The following is a 23,214-nucleotide window of genomic DNA, read 5'->3' as shown; positions in this document are numbered from 1 at the left end:
ATTTCACTAGGCATCCTCTATTTTTATTTGCTAAAACTGGCAACCTTATATGTGATGCTTCTGTGTATCAACAGCTATAGGATAGTCAAATTTTCCTGGTACTATACCTCCAGAAATAATTATAGGGCATTTAAGGGCAGTAATCAGCGGATAAACATGGGAACACCCTCTCTTCTTTCCCTGACATTCACGATGGAGTAGACAAGGAGAAAGGAGACTGTCATGATTCTGGAAGAGAAAGAAGCTTTCCTCTCTGAAAGGAAGGGAGCAAACTCAGTTTGGAAGGATTTAGAACATCAAGGTTGGGTTGCTAAATTCTGCGGAGGCTGTGATAACAGATCCATTTAAAGTGAAAAGTAGAAAGAGACTTCATTTTTGCTATTAATTGGTAAGGTTCTGTTCTCTGTGCTTTCAGAGAAAACAAATTGATGACTTCTTTAAAAGCAAGTTTTTCGAATATTAAAATGAGGAGAATAAAAGTACCTATGTCTCAGGGCTTTAGCAAGAACTAAACCTGCTAACACATTTTAAGCACCCAACCAGAGAAAAGGTTCCAGAAATTGGAGCTGCTAATATTATTATCATCTCTATTGTTGGTATTATTTCTAAATCTGGAGCAATCTTCTATGAGCTTCCCTTCTTCCAGAATACAACAGGAAGTACTACAACACAGGAATAACTGGTTAGGTGAAGGGTGGGCATAGGGAGCTCGATTCCTTACATCTCGTCACTGCTGAATTTGTACTCTCAAATTATAGCACCCCCCAATGACAGCAAAGACAGACAGAATTTTTTGGCGGGGGGAGGGGATCTCAGTTCCCCGACCAGGCATCGAACCCATGCCCCCTGCAGTGGAAGTGCGGAGTCTTAACCACTGGACCGCCAGAGAAGTCCCCCCAGACAGAATTTTGATACTGTTTATTTTCAATTATTATGTATTTTGTGTGTCAGTCCTTTAACTCCGTGCTGTTTTCAACCATGTTTAGCACTGGCATTGAGCAAACTTTGCTAGTTTTGTGAGTGAGTTGCAAAGATGTAAAGATGGCCAGAGGTTGGGTCTCATTTTCTATTCAAAAGCATGTTCTGTTAGCCGGATGGTAAATTAGAATCTCACGTTCTAACACAAATTGATCTACTATGGTTTTGGCCACCTTTTCTTTTACCTCTGTGGTTTATTTAACATGTCATTAGCTCTGGTAACTTTTAAAATCCATGAAGTACTCTAACTACACATATTATAGATCTTGTGTTAGACTGGTGTTACCTCTCATACTATTGGTTCCTAACAGGAATCTAGACAAAGTGCCATTCATTGAGTCTTGCTGGCAAAGCTAGCTATGAACGTATATATAGTGGGCTCAAACCACAGAAGCAGAGAAGACTATTTCCCCACTGAGCTAACTGCTGCGTCATAGTGAGTTCAAGGTGATGGCTGGTCTATATTTAGTCCAGAAAAAGGGCCTCACTGAAAAGCGAAAGAGGTGATCAGTTGATACTCATTAAAGGCAAATGATAGTAGCCATGTAAAATTTAAAGAGGGATCAGGATTCCAGGAAGCAAGTTAATACAAATAGAACCATGAAATCAGTTAGTCCACCCTTATGGCCCCCCACAGTCTGTACTGTGCCCGGGATCTGGTCCTGATGCACAGTGCTGTTCATTCCAGTGAGGTCACATGCGGGCCTTCCAGAGAAATCCTGATCTCACTGGGCCCCTAGATGACAGGAGCAAAGTTGGACTTACTGATGAGTAAGGCAGATGGGCTTCCCAAGTCTCCGGGACCAAGTGGGCGGTGATGGGGGAGAGGAGCAAACATGTCACTGTTCCCACCTGTACATTTTAAGAAACACTAAACATCAATAACAATTGCCCATTAGCCTAAGAACTTTGAAATACTGAGCAATCAAATGATGAACATTATCCACTTTTCATAAAGCCATGCTACAATATATTGTTAAGTGGTTAAGACATTACAACCAAAGTAAAATTTGGACTGTCCATATTCCATAACAGTTTATGTTTATAATCTTCCTTCTTAGCTGTCAATACTTTTGCTAAGGCACAAAAAATAATTTAGGATGAAGCAATTTAATACAAACTGTATTTCATGGAGGGGTGATTTCACAACTTGAGAACACAGACCATTCAGCATCCCTCAAGCATCTACAGAACACACTTAAGGTACTATATGCCAGCAGTAGGACACACACATGCCTTTATTTTGTTAAGATTCTTTCTAGTTTTTTCAGTTGATTTTGTTAATGCCAACCCAGCAGGGGTTTTACCTTTACAAGTGTGTACATGGGTAGATTCAAATAATCTTCCATACTCTTAACACAAGCCCCATGTACCATACAGTCCAGTGACAACAGTACTACTGTCCTCTGTCCTGTCCCTGTGTCACTCCTTTGCTCTAGGTCCTGTCTCAGGACCAGACTTGAAGGAGATGATGATCTACTAGAAGGGAGGAGATAATGGTTTCTACCCATGCCTCATAGGAACTAGTAAAAGTAGGACCACAGTAAGTAACTTTTTAAAAATATTTATTTATTTATTTATTCTTTGGCTGTGTTGGGTCTTCGTTGCTGCACGTGGGCTTTCTCTAGCTGCAGCGAGTGGGGGCTACTCTTCATTGCAGTGCACGGGCTTCTCATTGCCGTGGCTTCTCTTGTTGTGGAGCACGGGCTCTAGGTGAGCGGGCTTCAGTAAGTTGTGGCTCATGGGTTCAGTAGTTGTGGCTTGCGGGCTCTAGAGCGCAGGTTCCGTAGTTGTGGCGCATGGGCTTAGTTGCTCCGTGGCATGTGGGATCTTCCCAGACTAGGGCTCGAACCCGTGTCACCTGCATTGGCAGGTGGATTCTTAACCACTGCACCACCAGGGAAGTCCCAGTAACTTATTTTTAAACTTAAAATGTGAAAGAACTAATAGTGAAGTTTAGCTCACCCTACAAAACACACCTCAAATGCTTCCTCTGTAGCAATAGAGATGATGATGATGATCCTGATGATGACGATGATGCTGAGAGCTAAAACTTATACAGAACTTACCAGAAGCTAGTCAAGGGCTTTGTACATATTAACTCATTTTATCGTGATTTCATTCATATGAAGGGGGCACTGTATTCTCCCAATTTATAGATGAGGAAACTGAGGTATAGAGAAGTTTAGTACTTTGCCCAAAGTCATCCAACTGGTAAGTAGCAAAATTAAGATTCAAACACAGACAAGTTGGAGCCAGAGGCCATGCTCTTATCCGCCATGCCAAATTGTTATGCCGTCCTAGAGCTCCCGTAGCACCTCCACATTTGGCTTAACCTTACACAGTTGGCACTTAACAGAAATAACTAGAATACAAGGCATGTTATCTAAGTGTCCACTTCCCGCACTTAATGGTGAGATATTTGAAGTCAAGACCTATGTCTTACTTGTCTCTGTATGCTCCAGGGCCTCGCACAGCATCTAGACCTATTGTATGTCCAGAATAAATTTGTTACGTGAACTAGTTTGAAATATTAGGCCGATCCCTATGAAATTGACATTGTTACAAGTCAAAATAGTTCATTGTCAATTTTATTTAGTTCAACCTTCTAGAACACAGACAGCACCTACCAGCTCGGAAGCAAACCTATTCTTCATGTTCTTTCAATGCTTTATTAATTCGTAGCACACTGATACTTACAGGAAGAGACTAACACCATCAGGTAGTTTACTCATCTACCACTGCCAAGACCAGAACATGGAAAAGTTGGTAGCCCGTGATTTACGTATGCAAACATTTTATGCCTCATTTTACTCTACTGCAGGTACATAGTAATGCCTCGGGGTACCCTACAACACCATTTTTAAAGGTCTCCAAACCAACAGTGGCCAGAGCATTAGACGTTTTATCAAGGTGACATCCATCTTACCAATAACTTTCCAAAGCAAGTCTCCACTTCATCCCTATCCCCTTCTCTCATTCATTCATTTATTCATCAAGTAATTTTCAAGCATTTCTTCCAGGCTGGGCCTTGAGGATATAAAAAAAAAAAAACACACTCAGCTCCCACTGGTGGCTTTTTGTAACTCCTAAGTGGTAATAGCAGGTCGCTCCACGAGATGGCACTCCTAATTCTTCTTTGTATTCCTTTACTACCATGAAAGGTCATATGATTTTTCCACTGTTGCAAAACAAATAGAACTAAGAGGGTTTTTTTCACGATTGATGTAGCTGACTGCTCATATGAACATATTTCAGACACTTCAAAACAATGGTTTTCTCAGGGACATTCAGATGTTACTTTGGGAGAGGGTGTATGTTGCAACATGGAGGGCATGTTGTGATGTGAAGAGGTTGGAACCTTCTCTTATTGCTGGTCCTGACCAAGAGAGCACGCAGGCTTATGGAAAAGAAAGGCAGAAAGTTGCATAGAACACTGCAGGCAAAAAGCACTGCAGCAGAAAGTGCACTGAGGCAGGTGTTTTGAAATTCCTCATACTCAGTTGCTCCATCCCCACTATTCCTACCCACACTGGTTCCAGATGCCTATGCCCACTCTCACCTCGACCCTCTCTACCAAAGGCACAGGGTTCAGCTGAGTTTGGCAAATTTTGACCAATGATTTTAATTCAAGAAAACAGCTAAGGCTGAAAGAATAAGTAGGAAAATGACTATTTTTTGAACGCTGAATACTGAGCAGTTTGATAAGCAAAGTGCTTAGCAAACTTATTTCATTTAATACAAGAACCCTATGAGAAAGTTTTATGTACAAACACTTATATAATACCTGATTCTAAGCACTTCACAAATATGGCTTCATTTCAATTAATCAGCATAACATTCCTATGAGGATATACGCTATTGTTATTTCCCTTCTATGGGAAACTGAGGCATAGAGGGATTACTTGACTTGCCAAAGGTCTAACAGCTGGGGTTCATAGCCAGGAATGTCAAACTCAGTGTCTGGGCTTTTATGCTGCATCTCTGTTTCAGAGAAAAAATATTAGGTCCATTGGATAAGAATGCCCTCAAATTTTTGTTATGAAACCTATAAACTTACCTGACTCTGCACCTTCTCTGTTTGGCTAAGATATTTACCAAAACGTCCATAACGCAATAATAAAATCACCTGTCATGCCAAGGACCAGGAAAATCACAATGTGAATTTTAAAAAAAGATAATCAACTAATGTCAACACTGAGATGACTTTGATGTTGGAATTATCTGACAAGGATTTTAAAGCAGCCACCATAAAAATGCTTAAACAACAATTAGAAATTCTCATGAAACAAATGAAAAAATATAGAATCTCAGAAAAGAAATATAAATTATAAAAAAGAACAAAATGGAAATTATAAAAATGAAAAATACAATAATATAAATTTAAAAATCACTGGATGAAATCAATAGTAGATTGATGACAGAGGATAGAATCAGTGAACTTGAGAATGGATCAACAGAATTCACAAAATATGAATAACAGCAATTAAACAGACTGTAAAAAAAAATGAACAGAACCTCAGAGATCTGTGGAACAACAACAGAAGATCCAATATTCATATCATAGGACACCAAGAAGGAGAGGAAGAAAATGGAACTGAAAAAATGTGAAAACATAAGGGCTAAAAACTTCCCAAGTTTGGTGAAAGATGTAGACCTATAGATTCAAGATGCTGAGCAAACTCCAAATAGTATAAACACAAAGAAATGCATGCCAAGACACATTATAATTAAACTTCTGATGAATAAAGACCAAAAAGAAATCTCGAAAGCAGCCAAACAGAGACAACACATTACCCAGAGAGAATACCTATTCGATTGACTGCAGATTTCTCATCTGAAACCACGAAGAACTGGAGGGAGTATCACAATCTTTCAAGTGAAATTCAAGAAAATTTTTTCCAGAAAATTATTTTCTCTGAGAAAGGCCATGCAAAGAGAATGAAAACACGAGCTACAGTCTGGGAGAAAATATTTGCAAACCACATATCTGACTATAACTATCTAGAGTATCTAGAATATATAGAGAACTGTCAAAGCTCAAGAGTAGCTTTTCTGGTAAATGGCCTGAGGTGACCTCTAAAAATGGTTCGCTATTCACTTGACCCAGAAAACCCCACAAAATCATGCAAGTCAAGAGGTTCAACTCTTCGTGTTCACTTTAAGAACGCTCGTGAAACTGCCTAGGCCATTAAGGGTATGCACATCCGAAAAGCCACCAAGTATCTGAAGGATGTCACTTTAAAGAAGCAATGTGTGCCATTCCGTCGTTACAATGGTGGAGTTGGTAGGTGTGCCCAGGCCAAAGAGTGGGGCTGGAAGCAGGGTTGGTGGCCCAAAAAGAGTGCTGAATTTTTACTGCACATGCTAAAAAATGCAGAGAGTAACGCTGAACTTAGATGTAGGGCTTAGATGTAGATTCTCTGGTCATTGAGCACATCCAGGTGAACAAAGCCCCCAAGATTAGGCGCAGGACTTACAGAGCTCATGGTCGGATCAACCCATACATGAGCTCTCCCTGCCACACTGAGATGATCTTTACTGAAAAAGAACAAATTGTTCCTAAACCACAAGAGGAGGTTGCCCAGAAGAAAAAGATATCTCAGAAGAAACTGAAGAAACAAAAACTTATGGCCTGGGAATAAATGCCGCAAAAAATAAATGCAAATAAAAGTAAAAAAAAAAAAAAAACCAAAAAGCTCAAGAGTAAAAATCAAAAAATCCAACTGGAAAAAAAAAATTGACAAAAGTCATGAACAGATATTTCACCAAAGTGGATATATAGAGGGCCAATAAGCACATAAAAAACCATTCAAAATCATTAGCTATCAGGGAAACACAAATTAAAAGCACAATAAGATACCACTGTACACTTAGTAGAATGGCTAAAATAAAAAATAACAAGAGAAAATTCTGGTGATGATGCCAATAACTGGATCACTCATCTATTGCTCTTAAGAATGTAAAATGGTGCAGCCACTCTGGAAAATGGTTTGGCAGTCCCTTAAAAAATTAAACATGCAACTAACTATCAAATGACCCAGTAACTGCACTCCTAAGTATTTATCGCAGAGAAATGAAAACCCATCTTCACACAAAAATCTGTACAAATATGTATATAGCAGCTTTATGTGTAAGATCGGAAAACCAGTAGGTAACAGCTCAGATGTTCTTTAATGGGTGAATGGTTATGCTAAGTGTGGTATATCTATATCATGGAACTCAGGAATAAAAAGGAAAAAAAAATATTGATATGCACAATACCTGGGTGAATCTCAGGGAATTATGCTGAATGAGAAAAGCCAATTCCCAAAGTTTACATACTGTGTGATTTCACATATACAGCATTCAAGAAATGACAAAATTATAGAAATGGAAAAGAGATTAGTGGTTGCAAGCAGTGAGGGATGGGGGAGGGGTGGTGAGAGGGATGCAGGAGGGTGACATATGTGGTTATAAAAGAGCAACATGAGGGATCCATCTGGTGTTGGAACTGTGTGTAGTCCTAAGAGTGTTGATGCACACACAACTCACACAAGTGATAAAACTGTATAGAATTTAATATGTATATGCACACATAAGTGCAGGTGGTGCTGGGGAAATCTGGGTAGAATCGGCATTTTATAGCAGTGTCAATGTCCTGGGTGGTATATTGTACTGTGTTAATGCAGGATGTGATTGTTGGGGGAAGCTGGGCAGGTCATGCAAAAAAAAATCTCTGTTTATTTCTTGCAACTGCATGTGAATCTACAATTATACCAATAATAATTTCCATTAAAAAAAATCAAGTGTTGCTCGGTCACTTAAGGTTCCATAGTCCTCTCTAGCAACCACCTATTTTTTTAGTTTCCCTGCACAACCAGCTTCTGATTTCTCTGTCTCATCTTCCTCATCCCCAATCAATTCTCAGTCCACCACAATGGATCCTATCACTCTACTGAAATGGCTCTTGTCAAGGTCAACAACGATCTTCTTGTCATTCTATCCCTATCTTACTTGATGTCTCACCCTGCTGACTGCTCCTTCCTTCTAGAAACATTCTTTCCCTCTCCGTCTTCACAGGTCACTCCTCAATCTCCCTTTTGGGCTCCTCTTTCTCTATCTGCCTGTTTCTCTTCCTTCCAGATCATTCAGTAATTAACTTCATCAAGACCTGCAAGGTACTCACCACCTTCTCACAGTTAATCATCTACCCTATGTCTTCAATTCACTCTATCCAAACCTTTGACTCAACAATCCATCACTGTATTCACTCTCTTGCAAACAAGCTTAGCTCACTAATTTCTCTCTCCCTCTATCACATCTGCCTTGCAAAGTCCCAACTTCAGTCAACTCTCCTCTCTGCCTACTACGTCCCTCAATTTGAGCAGCTGAATATTGTCTGCAAAAACACACAGTAGTGTTGGCAGGTTTCATTTTAAAATTTAAAACCCTGATTTTAAATTTCAAGTGAGCCCTCTATGTTGCCTGAACATCACACCACTTGCTTTCATGTTCACATTCCTACTGTCCAAAACAACGATTTCACAGCTTTCTCTCCCTTCTCAAACCTACAAACAAACCCAGCATCTAACCTTTCTCTCACAGATAATGTTTTTGCCCCACTCAATTGACAAAGTAGCAGGCCTATAGTGAAATGTTCCTGCTTCTCTCTGTGGCTATCTCCTCCACTTGTGCTCAGTGTTCATTGCATCCCCTCTAGCCTTCTAAGGGGTCCCCTTCCTCTCATTATTCCCTCGCTTTCTTGCATCTCAAATTTCTCCCTCTCCCTCTGATCATCTTCAGCAGCAAATGGGCTTGTCTTAGGTATCGGCCATTTTTACAAAAAATTCCTTTTACCCTAAATCTCCATTCCACCTGCCAACTCATTTCTGATCCACTTCACAACAAAATCTCTTGTGTAAGTAGTCTGTAGTCAGCATTTTGACTTTACATCTCTCATTTTTAAAAAAATTATTTATTTATTTATGGCTGTGTTGGGTCTTCATTGCTGCACGTGGGCTTTCTCTAGTTGTGGCGAGTGGGGGCCACTCTACTGCAGTGTGTGGGCTTCTCACTGTGGTGGCTTCTCTTGTTGCAGAGCATGGGCTCTAGGGGCACGGGCTTCAGTAGTTGTGGCACGCGGGCTCAGCAGTTGCGACTCGCGGGTTCTAGAGTGCAGACTCAGTTGTTGTGGCACATGGGCCCGGTTGCTCCATGGCATGTGGGATTCCCTGGGACCAGGGCTTGAACCCCTGTCCCCTGCATTGGCAGGCAGACTCCCAAGCACTGCACCACCAGGGAAGCCGCTACATCTCTCATTTTTTCCTCAACTCTAGTTTCAGTTTCTCTCCTCACCACTGAATCTACAGACACTGTTTTTGCAAAAGTTATCAATGACCTTCATGTCATCGAAGTCAGTGGTCTCTTCTCTGCTCTTAATTTACTTCATTCCCAGGAGGACTTGACACATCTGACTATTCCATCCATCTTAAAACCTGTTCTTCCCTTGGCTTCCAGAACGCTGCACTCTCCTGGTTCTATTTCTATCACACTGACCTTTCTCCCAATCTGTTTTGCAGCCTCCTTTTCTTCTCATCCTAAGTGACCTCATTCAGTCCTATAGCTTTAAATACTGTCTATGTACTGATGACTCCCAGGTTTACATTTCCACTCATATCCAACTGCCTACTTGACATCGCCAATTGGATGTCTAATAGGCACCTTAAAACTATCACGGTCAAGTGAGGGGCACCGGCTTCGGGTGTGTGTGCCTGGAGCACTCCAGACTCTGGCCACTTTCAGGAATATCTCCGTGGATTCCCAGCCGGGGGTCGGGCCAAAGCTCCTGCATTGGGAGCTCCAAGTCTGAAACACTGAATTAACAGAGAATCTCAGACCCCAGGGAATATTCATCGGAGTGAGGTCTCATGGAGGTCCTCATTTCAGCACCAAGACCCAGCTCTACCCAACAGCCAATAAACTCCAGTGTTGGAAGCCTCAGGCCAAATAACCAGTAAGACAGGAACGCAATCCCACTCATAAGAAAAAAAAAAGAGGGCAAAAAAAATAAGTCACAGATGAAGGAGCAGGTAAAAACCTATAAGACCAAATAAATGAAGAAGAAATAGGCAATCTATCTGAAAAAAGAATTCAGAGTAATGAGAGTAAAGATGATCCAGAATCTTGGAAATAGAATGGAGGCACGGATTGAGGAAATACAAGAAATGTTTAACAAAGATCTAGAAGAACTAAAGAGCAAACAAACAGAGATGAACAACACAATAACTGAAATGAAAAATTCACTAGAAGGAATCAATAACAGAATGACTAAGGCAGAAGAACGAATAAGTGAGCTGGAAGACAAAATGGTGGAAATAACTGCCGAGGAGCAGAATAAAGAAAAAAAAAAGAATGAAAAGAATTGAAGACAATGGCAGAGACCTCTAGGACAACACTAAAGGCACCAACATTCGAATTATAGGGGTCCCAAAAGAAGAAGAGAAACAGAAAGCATCTGAGAAAATATTTGAAGAGATTATAGTTGAAAACTTCCCTAACATGGGAAAAGAAATAGTCACCCATGTCCAGGAAGCATAGAGAGTCCCATACAGGATAAATCCTAGGAGAAACACAGCAAGACACATATTAATCAAACTAACAAAAATTAAATTCAAAGAAAAAAATATTAAAAGCAGCAAGGGAAAAACAAAAAGTAACATAGAAAGAAATCCCCCTAAGGTTATCAGCTGAATTTTCAGCAGAAACTCTGCAGGCCAGAAGGGAGTGGCAGGATATAGTTAAAGTGATGAAAGAGAAAAACCTACAACCAAGATTACTCTACCCAGCAAGGATCTCATTCAGATTTGATGGAGAAATCAAAAGCTTAACAGACAAGCAAAAGCTAAAAAAATTCAGCACCACCATACCAGCTTTACAACAAATGCTAAAGGAACTTCTCTGGGCAGGAGCCAGAAGAGAAGGAAAAGACTTACAATAACAAACCCAAAACAATTAAGAAAATGGTAATAGGAACATACATAGTGATAATTACCTTAAATGTAAATGGATTAAACACTCCAAACAAAAGACTTAGACTGGCTAAACAAAACAAAGACCCATACAAAAACAAGACCCATATATATGCTGTCTATAAGAGACCCACTTCAGACCTAGGGACACATACAGACTGAAAGTGAGGGGATGGAAAAAGGTACTCCATGCAAATGGAAATCAGAAGAAAGCCGGAGTCGCAATACTTATATCAGACAAAATAGACTTTAAAATGAAGACTGTCACAAGAGACAAAGAAGGACACTGCATAATGATCAAAGGATCAATTCAAGAAGAAGATATAACAATTGTAAATACGCATGCACCCAATGTACAATCACCTCAATATATAAAGCAAATGCTAATAGCCATAAAAGGAGAAATAGACTTAACACAATAATAGTGTGGGACTTTATCACCCCACTTACATCAATAGTCAGATCATCCAGACAGAAAATCAATAAGGAAACACAGGCGCTAAATGACACATTCAACCAGATGGACTTAGTTGATATTTATAGAGCATTCCATTGGAAAGCAGCAAAATACACATTCTTTTCATGTGCACATGGAACATTCTCCAGGATAGATCACATGCTGGGTCACAAAGTGAGACTTGGTAAATTTAAGAAAACTGAAATCATGTCAAGCATCTTTTGCAACCACAACGCTATGAGGCTAGAAATCAACTACAAGAAAAAACTGCAAAAAACAAACACGTGGAGGCTAAACAATATGCTAATAAACAACCAATGGATCACTCAAGAAATCAAAGAAGAAATAAAAAAATACCTAGAGACAAATGAAAACAAAAACATGATGATCCAAAACCTATAGGATGCATCAAAAGCAGTTCTAAGAGAGAAGTTTATAGCGATACAAACTTACCTCAGTAAACAAGAAAAACCTCAAATAAACAACCTAACCTTACACTTAAAGCAACTAGAGAAAGAAGAACAAACAAAATCCAGTTAGTAGAAGGAAAGAAATCTTAAAGATTGGAGCAAAAATAAAGGAAATACAGACGAGGAAAACAACAGGAAACTTCAATTAAACTAAAAGCTGGTTCTTTGAAAAGATAAACAACATTTTTAAACGTTTAGCCAGGCTCATGTATAAAAAAAATGGAGAGGGCCCAAATCAATAAAATCAGAAATGAAAAAGGAGAAGTTAGAAGCAACCCCACAGAAATACAAAGAATCATGAGACTACTCTGAGCAACTATATGCCAATAAAATGGACAACCTAGAAGCAATGGATACATTCTTAGAAAGGTACAATCTCTCAAGACTGAGCCAGGAAGAAACAGAAAATATAAACAGACCAAATTGCCAGCACTGAAATTTAAACAGTAATTTAAAAACTCCTAATAAACAAAAGTCCAGGACCAGATGCTTACATGGGTAAATTCTACCAAACATTTAGAGAAGAGTTAACAGCTATCCTCCTGAAACTATTCCAAAAAATTGCAACATGTGTTCCTTTTGGAAGGAACACTTCCAAATTCATTCTATGAGGCCACGATCACCCTGATACCAAAAAGAGGCAAAAATATCACACAAAAAAAGAAAATTACAGGCCAATATCACCGATAAACATACATGCAAAAATCCTCAACAAAATACTAGCAAACTGAACACAATGATACATTAAAAGGGTCATACATCATGATCAAGTGGGATTTATCCCAGGGATGCAAGGATTTTTCAATATCCACAAATCAATCAGTGTGATACACATTAGCAAACTGAAGAATAAAAACCATATGATCATCTCAATAGATGCAGAAAAAAATGTTTGATAAAATTCAACATCCATTTATAATAAAAACTCTCCAGAAAGTGGACACAGAGAGAATATATCTCAACATAATAAAGGCCATATATGATAAACCCATAGCTAACATCATACTCAAAGGTGAAAAGCTGAAAGCATTCCCTCTCGGATAGGAACAAGACAAGGATGTCAGCTCTCACCACTTTTATTCAACATAGTTTTGGAAGTCCTAGCCACAGCAATCAGAGAAGAAAAATAAATAAAAGAATATAAATTTGAAAATAAGTAAAACTTTCACTGTTTGGAGGTGACATGATCCTGTGCATAGAAAATCCTAAAGACACTACTAGAAAACTACTAGAGCTCACCAGTGAATTTGGTAAAGTTGCTGGTACAAAATAAATATACAGAAATCTGTTGCATTTCTATACACTGACAATGAAATATTAGAAGGAGAAACTAAGGAAACACTCCTATTTACTATCACATTAAAAAAAATACCTAGGAATAAGCCTATCAAAAGAGGCAAAAGACCTGTACTCTGAAAACTATAAGACGTTGATGAAAGAATTGAAAACCATACAAACAGATGGAAAGATATATTGTGTCCTTGCATTGGAAGAGTCAATATTGTTACAATGACTGTACTACCCAAGGCAATCTACAGATCCAATGCAATCCCTATCAAATTACCAATGGCATTTTTCACAGAAATGAAACAAAAAATTTAAAAATTTGTATGGAAACACAAAAGACCCCAAATAACCAAAAAAATCTTGAGAAAGAATAACAGAAACATAACTGGAAGAATCATGCTCTCTGACTTCAGACTATACTACAAAGCTACAGTCATCAACGCAGTATGGTACTGGCACAGAAATAGACTTGTAGATCAATGGAACAGGATAAAAAGCCCAGAGATTAAATCCACATAGTTATGGTCAACTGATCTATGACAAAGGGGGCAAGAAATTCAATGGAGAAAAGACAGTCTCTACAAAAAGTGGTGCTGGGAAAAGTGGACAGCTACATGAAGAAGAATGAAATCAAACATTCTGTAATACCATATACAAAAATAAACTCAAAATGGATCAAAGGCCTAACTGTAAGACCAGATACTATAAAACTCCTAGAGGAGAACATAGGCAGAACACTCTTTGACATAAATTGCAGCAATATTTTATTGGATCCATATCCTAGAGTAATGGAAATAAAAATAAACAAGTGGGGCATAATCAAACTTAAAAGCTTTTGCACAACAAAGGAAACCATAAACAAAACAAAAAGACAATCTGCGGTCTAGGAGAAAATATGCAAATGATGCAACCAACAAGGGATTAATTTCCAAAATATAAAAACAGCTCATACAAATTAATATTGTTAAAAAACAAACAACTTAATCAAAAAGTGGGCAGAAGACCTAAATAGACATTTCTCCAAAGAATACATACACACAGTCAACAAGTGCATAAAAAGATGCTCAATATCGCTAATTGTTAGAGAAATGCAAATAAAAACTACAATGAGGTATCACCTCACACCGGTCAGAATGGCCATCATTAAAAACTCTACAAACAATAAATGCTGGAGAGGGTGTGGGGAAATGGGAACCTTCCTACACTGTTGATGGGAATGTAAATTGGTGCAGCCACTATGGAAAACAGTATGAAGGTTCCTTAAAAACCTAAAACTAGGGCTTCCCTGGTGGTGCAGTGGTTGAGAGTCCTCCTGCCGATGCAGGGGACATGGGTTTGGCGCCCTGGTCCAGGAGGATCCCACATGGCGCGGAGCGGCTGGGCCCATGAGCCACGGCCGCTGAGCCTGCACGTCCGGAGCCTGTGCTCCGCAATGGGAGAGGCCACAACAGTGAGAGGCCCGTGTAACATGAAAACAAACAAACAAACAAAACAAAACAAAAAACTAAAACTAGAACTACCATATGATCCAGCAATCCCACTCCTGGGCATATATCTGGAGAAAACTCTAATTCGAAAAGATACATGCACCCCAATGTTCATAGCAGCACTATTTATAATAGCCAATACATGGAAACAACCTAAGTGTCCATTGACCGATGAATGGATAAAGAAGATGTGGTATATATATAGACAATGGAATATTACTCAGCCATAGAAAAGAATGAAATAATGCCATTTGAAGCAACATGGATAGACCTAGAGATTATCATACAAAGTGAAGTAAGTCAGAAAGAAAAAGACAAATATATGATATCGCTTATATGTGGAATCTAAAAAAGTGATATAAATCAACTTTTTTACAAAACAGGAACAGACTCACAGACATAGAAAACAAACTTATGGTTACCAAAGGGGATAGTGGGGTGGGGAGGGAGAGAGAAATTAGGAGTTTGGGATTAACATATACACACTACTATTTATAAAATAGATAACCAACAAGGACCTACTGTATAGCACAGGGAACTATGTTCAATATCTTGTAATAACCTATAATGGAAAGGAATCCGAAAAAGAATATATATATATATATGTGTGTGTGTGTGTATATATATATATATATATATATATATATATATATATATATATACACATAACTGAATCACTTGGCTGTACACCTAAACTAACACAACATTGTAAATTAACTAGATTTCAATTTTAAAACATGGTTAAAAAATTCATATCATTCATTTCCTTACTTAAAAGCTTCCAGGGACTACCCAAGAGACTTAGAATAAAATCTAAACTCCTTTTCCTCCCTATTTTCCCAACCAGTCCTGTGGGAAAAGCCAGGGAGGGATTTCACCCTCCACTTTCCAGAAAACAAACTGGGGGAGAGGGCAAGGGAACCAACATATAAACTCCCACTCCATATCTGCACTGGAGGAGGAGAAGGTTGTTTTATTTGTAGGAAATTAAAAGCCCTTGACAGCTCTTTACCAAGCCTGGGTCAAATAGTCTGGTATTTCCAGGGTCTTCCCGGGGGACTGATTTCCATGTTTCTCTAATCTGAAGCCCCTGCTTCAAGTGGGCTGGTTTCTCCAAGGTGTTACAGTGAGCCAGAGAACTTCCTGCCTCCAAGAGTTTGTTAGAATTCCCCCATCCATCTCTTTACCTCACCTCCTACTGTCCTTTCTCACCACCCAGCAAAATGCAACCATCATTCACTACCGTGGCCGGAGGACAGCACTGACGAAAGGAAAGGTAATGAAAACCTTGGCCTTCTGTCTTCTGGTCCAGCTAGATCTGCCACTAAGTAGCTGTGTGACTCTGGGCAAGCCACATAACCTCTCTGAGCCTTAATGTTATTGAAATGGTCCCTGTTAACACTAAGATTCCATAATCAACTGCTAGTTTTCAAGCTGCAACACATTACCAATTCTACTAGCACCAGGTCAAAGAGAGGAAATGTAATAGTTTTATAAGAAATTAACAAAAAATAATCATTGGGACTTTCCTCTTTTTCCTTGGAAAACCTTCATGGTTAACCAATCTTTCTTTAGTGAGACAGGGGAATCTTTAAGCTCCTGAACCAAAACTGCCAATATCTGCTCACTTACTAGCTTCCAATTTGCAAGAGTTTGAGACTAATTTCTTTTAAGTGGTGGATCCTGCTTGACTTTTCAAAGCAGAAGATTTTCCCTCATTATCTGCACTGTGAAAATGTTTTAAAAGAAATTAAATGAGAAACGATTAACTGATATTTGAATTAGCCCTTAATCACCCAGATGTGGCTGCAGGAGCTCCAGGGATGTGCTGTCCCTGGTGGTCCAGATTTTGCTGCACGGAGAAAGTACGCTGGGCAAACCCAAACTGCCCACCCAGTGCCCAAGCCTAAGTAAGGCTTCACAGCCTTTCAGCCTCTTTCCTCTGCTATATCCTATCCGTCATCTGGTCCTGGATCTACCCAGAAACACTTCCTAGATATGTTCAGACCCAAAGAGCCAGCCCTTCCCCCTTCACCTATCTTAATGCTTTTTTGTTTGTTTGTTTTCACATCTCTGTGCCTTTGTCCTTTGCCTTTAATAAAATCTCTGCCTCTGATATCCAGGCTTAGTTCCCATTCCACCCTCTCAGATGTAGCTGAAATGGCCCCTCCTCTGTGAAGTCTCCGCTGCACTCTGCCCCACCCTTCCTAAAATGAGCAGGAGTGTGTCACAATAACTTTTAGAGATTCCCCGTCAAGGCTGTCTTCTTTCTCTCTGTATTGCCAGCATCTGGCACAAGGCTGGTGAATTTGCAAAGTAGAGTTGACCCTTGAACAACACAAGTGTGAATTGCGCAGGTCCACTTACACGCGGATATTTTTTTCACTAGATACATAGTACAGTTACATGCTCGATGATCCACGATTGGTTGAGCCTGCAGATGCAGAACCTCGGATACAGCCAACCAACTATCAAGTTCTAGGCAGATTTTTGACTCTGTGGAGGGTCGGTGCCCCTAATCCCCCCATTGTTCAAGGGTCCAGAGCACTTAATCACTGTCTATTGAATAAACGAGCCCGAGAATGGATCCTCAGAACCTGGATTTGTACATGCAGGAAACAAAAGTTCTACTTCCTTGACCTGATGCTTACTATGATGTCAAGGCCTGCCTTCTGTATGTCACTGTTCACTGGCCGCTTTCTTTAGGGGAGTCCTTTTCCTCTACTATTGATTGTGGTAATGCATTTGAACTGATGTCGAAAGACTTAACAGCTGTTTCGTACTTGACTGCAGTCAAAAGAGGCAGGAACCAGGCTAATGTGGACTGTTGACCTGGAAGGCTCCCTCAGTGGTCTGAATTGTAATATCTTGATGTCTGCAGCAACACTTTTAACTTCTGTACAAAGCAAGATATTTAAGAACAGTCAAGCTGGTTTTGTCACTCTAATGACCCTAATTGGAATTCGCCAGTAAAACAAGAAGAAAATCTCCATGAGCATTCGGCTAGAAAAGTAAAAAGCAATTAAAAAGGGTTCATTTGTTAGTTGTCTACATTTCTCAGCTTTTCCCAGGACATATTTAAAATCTACGAATTCTGACAGGAAAGACATTAGCTTTGATCTGTGGTCTTGATATCAAAATGTTTACCATAGTTAAAATGTTTGCTCCTCACAACGTAATTCACCCTTAGCTCCTTCACCCCTTTTTAAACTCTTCAGACATGCAATTTCACCCAAGAGTGCCTATAACTTAACTGTATCCCAAGAAATTAATTTTCAGGGGCATATGTTGAGTGGTGTTTCTAGTTTCTCACAATCATACTATCTTTCTCCTTCTAGAAGCTCAGTCTTCTCTACAGGAGGACCAAGATGCATCTCTGCATTGCTCCATAGTGCATGGTAGGACATCTAGCATAGATTCTGCCCTCTCTGAGTTGTAGCTGATGACAACAACAATAACAATAATGAATATAATAAACATGCATTGACACCAACTATAGTTTCTGTAACTTTTACTATTAAATCTTAGCATCTCTGTAAGATAAGGGGTATTATCCCTATTGTGTGTGGATGAGGAAACTGAGCTTTAAGAGATTTTCAGTGTCTTGCCCCAAATTGTGGTTAGTGGGTGGCAGAGCCTGGAAACAAACCCATGTCTCTCTGTCCCCAAAGCCAAGACACTTTTTTCTCTTACAGGAGCCTCTGACCAAAATGGATTGCTTCATCTCATTTGTTTTGCAGGTGAGCAAACTGAATCCTAGAGAAGGTCAGTGAACATGTCCAAGGTCACATCAAAAGGAAGTGTTTTGAGTAACTTCAAACCCAGTTCCGTGAGATTCCTAAGTTCTTGCGATCTCTCTTATACTACCCTGTTTACACGAATGGAGGGACCTCAGTTGACCTGAGGCTGATCTCATGGGGTGTCAGGGTGGCTTGGGGACTGGAGGGCACAACGGGTGAGTGGCCATATTTTAAAAGGTAGGAGGGGAGGGTAGCCACCATCTCATCTTCCTATTCCTAGTGACTCAGTTTGGCCCTGGGCAGCCTGATTCCCTGTGGTTCAGAGCACTGGTGGGGGATGCTGATTCTCACACAAGATATGTACACATCCTAATCCCTGAACCTGTGAATATTACCATATTTGAAAAAAGAGGGTCCTTGCAGATGTCATTAAATTAAGGATCTTGAGATGAGATCATCCTCGATTATCTGGGTGGGGCCTAAATCCAATTACAAATGTCCTTATAAAGGAAAGGCAAGGGGTATTGGAGGAAGAGGAGGAAAAGACACAGTAGAAGAGGAGGTGATATGAAGACAGAGGCATAGATTAAAGTGATGAAGTTACAAACCAAGGAACACCAAGGAATGCCTGGAGCCACCCCAAACTAGAAGAGGCAAGGAACAGATCCTCTCCTAGAGCCTCTGGACGGAGTGCAGCACTGCCAAAACTCGATTTTGGATTTCTGGCCTCCAGAAATGCGAAAGAATAAAATTCTGTTGTTTTAAGCCACCAAGTCTGTGGCCATTTGTTATGGCTGCCACAGGAAACTAATCCACGCCCTGAGTGTGGCTTGAGGTGCTTCCATCTGCAGACACACAAAAAGAGAGCTCTGCCTACCTCTAGGACTGAGTAGTTTGATCATGAGAAACCCCCAACCAGGAAATCCAGGGTGCTTAGAATGCAGAGTGCAGGGCAATCTTAGACTGTAACATGCAAGGAGTAAGTGGATGGCGGTCAGGGCCTAGCAAAGGCCCTGTGATTAGAAACACCTGGGCTAATACAGGTGTCATGAAAATCTTGATAGGCATGAAAGGAAGGATTCTAAGAAACTAGGCATCAATACCATACAAGATGTACTAACCTATAAACATGAAGGATTCAGCAAGGCTTCAATTAGGACAATTTGTCCTGCCTTTACACTTGACCTGAAGCTGCATGATGTGGAGAAATGAGCATAGACTGTGCTCTAAAAACCTTGGGTTTCATTTCTGGCCCTGTCCTAGGTCCCAGAGTCATTGAGCTGACAATGAGTAGACAGTTTCTCAGTTTCCTTATCTGCAAAATTGAGACAATGCCCGGAACAATCTCATTGAGATGTCAGGACTGAGTTAAATATTACAAGTTTACATGAAGAATCACTGACATAAAACAAGTGCTCACTAAATAGTAGTTGGTATTCTCTTCAGTCATGAGACCTCAGCCTGCAGCTCTGTCACTGCTATCCTTTCCTTGAGCTGGTTCAAGAGTAAGAGGCAAGATCTATTCTCACAACCAACGTTCTAACCTAAGTGTAAGAGGGCTCAGAGCAGGAGCCTCCTCTCCATCCTGGACCGAAGTCTCAAAATGGTGAAATCCAATGGACTTCATAGCTCTGAAAAAGAGTGGATGGCTTCTCACTTTTATCTGCTCATTGTTTCTCAGATCTTATAGCAGAATTCCCTGAGTGAGGTATGTGACTTTTCCCAACCATTATTTATTTGTAACTTACAATAAAATTTTAGTCACATTCATGAAATGAATGATTCATTGAGATTACATCTTTAAAAATGAAATCAACAGTACAATGCAAGCTACCATCACAGTTACTGGGCTAGACTCTGTCATGACATTTTGTGATGGCAGTCACTTCAGTGGCTGCGAAGACTGGATGACGCAAGGGACATGGCATCAGGAATGAGTACTTTCTATGAAGTCACACTTCATTTACATCGTGACATCAAACGACTGAATTCATTTTCGTCTGTTACACTCAGTTCTCGGCCTTACCTGGAGTCTAATCTGTCAGATCTTTTCAGAGGTGTTACCAGTGAAATCTGTCAGCATGACAACTGGTCTCTTTTATTCTTACTGTTAAGTGTTCCTGCATTCTGGGATTCTGACAACTGAGAAAACTCCTGTAACTTCTTACTTAATTATGGGAAGCCTCAGAGGTGAAGAAACAGACCTATTGTCTGAAAGGCAATAATTTTATTTTAAAATATTCGCCAGCGAAAGGAGAGGTCAGGCTAGAGTAAGGAAAATTCAGTGCTACCAAGTCACAAGTTCATTCTGCTGTAGTGGATCAGTCATTTAAAGGAGAAAAAACCAGAATGCTAAGTAACTCCAGCCAGGAATAATACCATGTATGTGTTTGTCCTTAATGGAAGAGGTGTTCTGACATTCTGTGCTGTGTCTGACATCTTAGAGCTTCTCCACAGAAGTACACAAAAAATCAAACTCAGACAATCCAAGTGTGGTTTTCTTCGTTTTATTGGGAGTTCTCTTTATAACTATAAACACAGGGTATAAGAAGGGTCAAGTTATTCCCTCAAGAAGGAAAACTGTAGGTGGCATGGAGCCAAATTAATTAACTCCTACATAGGTTTAAGTTATTTATAAACCTGAGAAATAAGCACAGCCTGGATTTACAAGTGCCGGTAGCTATAACACACTTAACTCTTTATGAACCAGCTAAAAATACTCCAACCCTCATTTCTACACCGGAGAAATTTTGGTTTAGCCAAGTCAGTTCTGCCATCCTCACTTATTCTTCACACTATATGAAAAGATGCCTGCAGTCCTAAACGAAACACAATGAATCTAGGCTAGTTTGTACCGTGAGTTATTTCTGTGAGTAACTGACAAACCCACTCTGAATCATCAAGATCCATACAAAGTGAATGGCTGTCATGGATTCTTGGCAGATAACACATGAATGGCAGGTCTTGAGCAGGTGAGCCTCAGGAACACACACAGTCTACATTGTGAGACACATTACACAAGTTGTAAGACGGAAGTTTGGGAATATACAACGAGTTGTGAAGATAATCGGGGAGTGATTCTTTTCATATACAACATGGTTCACATAGGGGTCCCATTGCAGTCAAGTTCAGAAAGACTCTGTAGAAGCAGAAAGAGTTATAGAACTGGACTAGACCAGACAAGTCTGAAGACGGGGACCATAAGCAATAAATATAATTTATTGTCCAAATCAGGACATTTTTGAAGATGAAATGAGGAGTTATTAATAATTGCATCAAGACCTAGTTCTAAGGCATGGGGAGGGCACTGCTAATATTATAACTGATATTGGCAACAGAGAGAGAACATCTCGCATGATGCCTGGCGTGTAGAAAAGTTTGATAAAGTTTTGTTGAATGAATAAATAAAGTAAAATTGGATCACTTTACTTCTCCAAAGGTTTTCAGTCAAACATCCATTGCGGTTGTTATACCATTATTAAGAACTTCATGGTAGCCATGGTTTTGATTCAATTTTGTTATAATAAAGGGAGAAACTGGAGTTATAACCACCAAATCCAATGGTTTTGTCTCAGCTTACACTCTCCTTGATCTTTTGAAGAATCTAACAGTATTGGCCACTGCTCTCTTACCTTGGTTTCCATGACACTGTGCTGTCCTGGTTCGCTACTTACTTTTCTGACCACTGCTCCCTGTCCTCTTTTCCTAGTTTCTCTTTGCCTGTTTCTTCCTTGGTCCTAAAACCAGGTATTCAAGGGGGGCCATCCTCGACTCATTGCCCTCTCTTTCTACCCGTGTTCCCTAGTGGTCTCATGTACTCTGTGTACTCCTCACACAATTCTTAAATTTGGGCCTCCCTCCAAAGCATCAATTCTGCAATACGATGTTGCGCCTACACCTTGGACTCATCTTTTTGAAATAGAACTCAACATGTTAAATCAACTCTTCCTTCTGCTGTCTTTCTTTGAAAGGCACCTCCATTTGTCAAGGGACCAAGTCTTGAATCCTCAAGCTCATCATTTTTTTCTTCCCTCTGAGCCATACATCCAAGACAACACCACGTTCTCCTGGACCTTTTTAGCAAATTACTCCTACATTTGCCCAACTCTAAATGCAATTGCCTTGGTTCAGGCCTACCATCTCTTTCTTGCTATGGTGTATCAACCTCCTAATTAGCCTTTCTGCTTTCATTTCTAGCTTCCTAATCCAAATCACTGGGGTTTGAAGTTTCCTCTATTTGGATGTCAAGGCCTGACCTATCTTAGCTGCATAATTGCTACTGCTGAAAAACAAGAGAGGTAATTCAGAGGTGATCCAAGCGCTAGAGAAAGTGAGTAGAAATCACTACAATCCCTTCTAATAACTGAAAGGGCAGGTAGGAGATAGGGGACTGGAAACTGAGTCAAGACGAGCATCCAGACTGCTGGAGGTTAGGAGCTGCTTCCTATTTATCGGGGTCCATTCGGTGTCATTCATCTCTACTCGGGTTGCCCAGGAAGCAAATGTAAATGCAATGTTGCTTTCTGGGCAGCATAGTGAGTCTTTCGATTTGATGCCAGATGGTGGGGTAGCACCCAGTCTGATTTAGGACTAAGAAGCAAATGACGGCAAGAATCCACCCTTTGAAAAATAGTGCCTACTTTGGAGCAGTCAGTACCATCCTTTCTGACTGAGTTCCAGAAAGGAGTCAGTTTATCTGGATGACCCTTTCAAAGAGAGGCCTATGTTACCACATTTAGACCTAATGTACTTCATAAAGCCTGACACACTTTGCTCCCACAAAAC

The 23,214-nt window shown here is 40.0% G+C and overlaps 1 protein-coding gene and 1 pseudogene across 3 annotated transcripts in view; one reads left to right on the top strand and one right to left on the bottom strand.

Moving 5' to 3' along the window:
• Positions 1-23,214, bottom strand: part of FGF13 (fibroblast growth factor 13) — a 496,141-nt gene that overhangs the window by 135,213 nt on the left and 337,714 nt on the right. The window lies entirely within an intron of this gene.
• Positions 6,064-6,921, top strand: LOC308608926 (large ribosomal subunit protein uL22-like; annotated as a pseudogene). Its single transcript has one exon. The product of its transcript is annotated as a large ribosomal subunit protein uL22-like (transcript).

This window comes from Mesoplodon bidens (assembly GCF_964165515.1).
Source record: "Mesoplodon bidens genome assembly, chromosome: X".
Classification (NCBI taxonomy): Eukaryota; Metazoa; Chordata; class Mammalia; order Artiodactyla; family Ziphiidae; genus Mesoplodon; species Mesoplodon bidens.
This window is presented reverse-complemented; position numbering and strand designations above follow the sequence as displayed.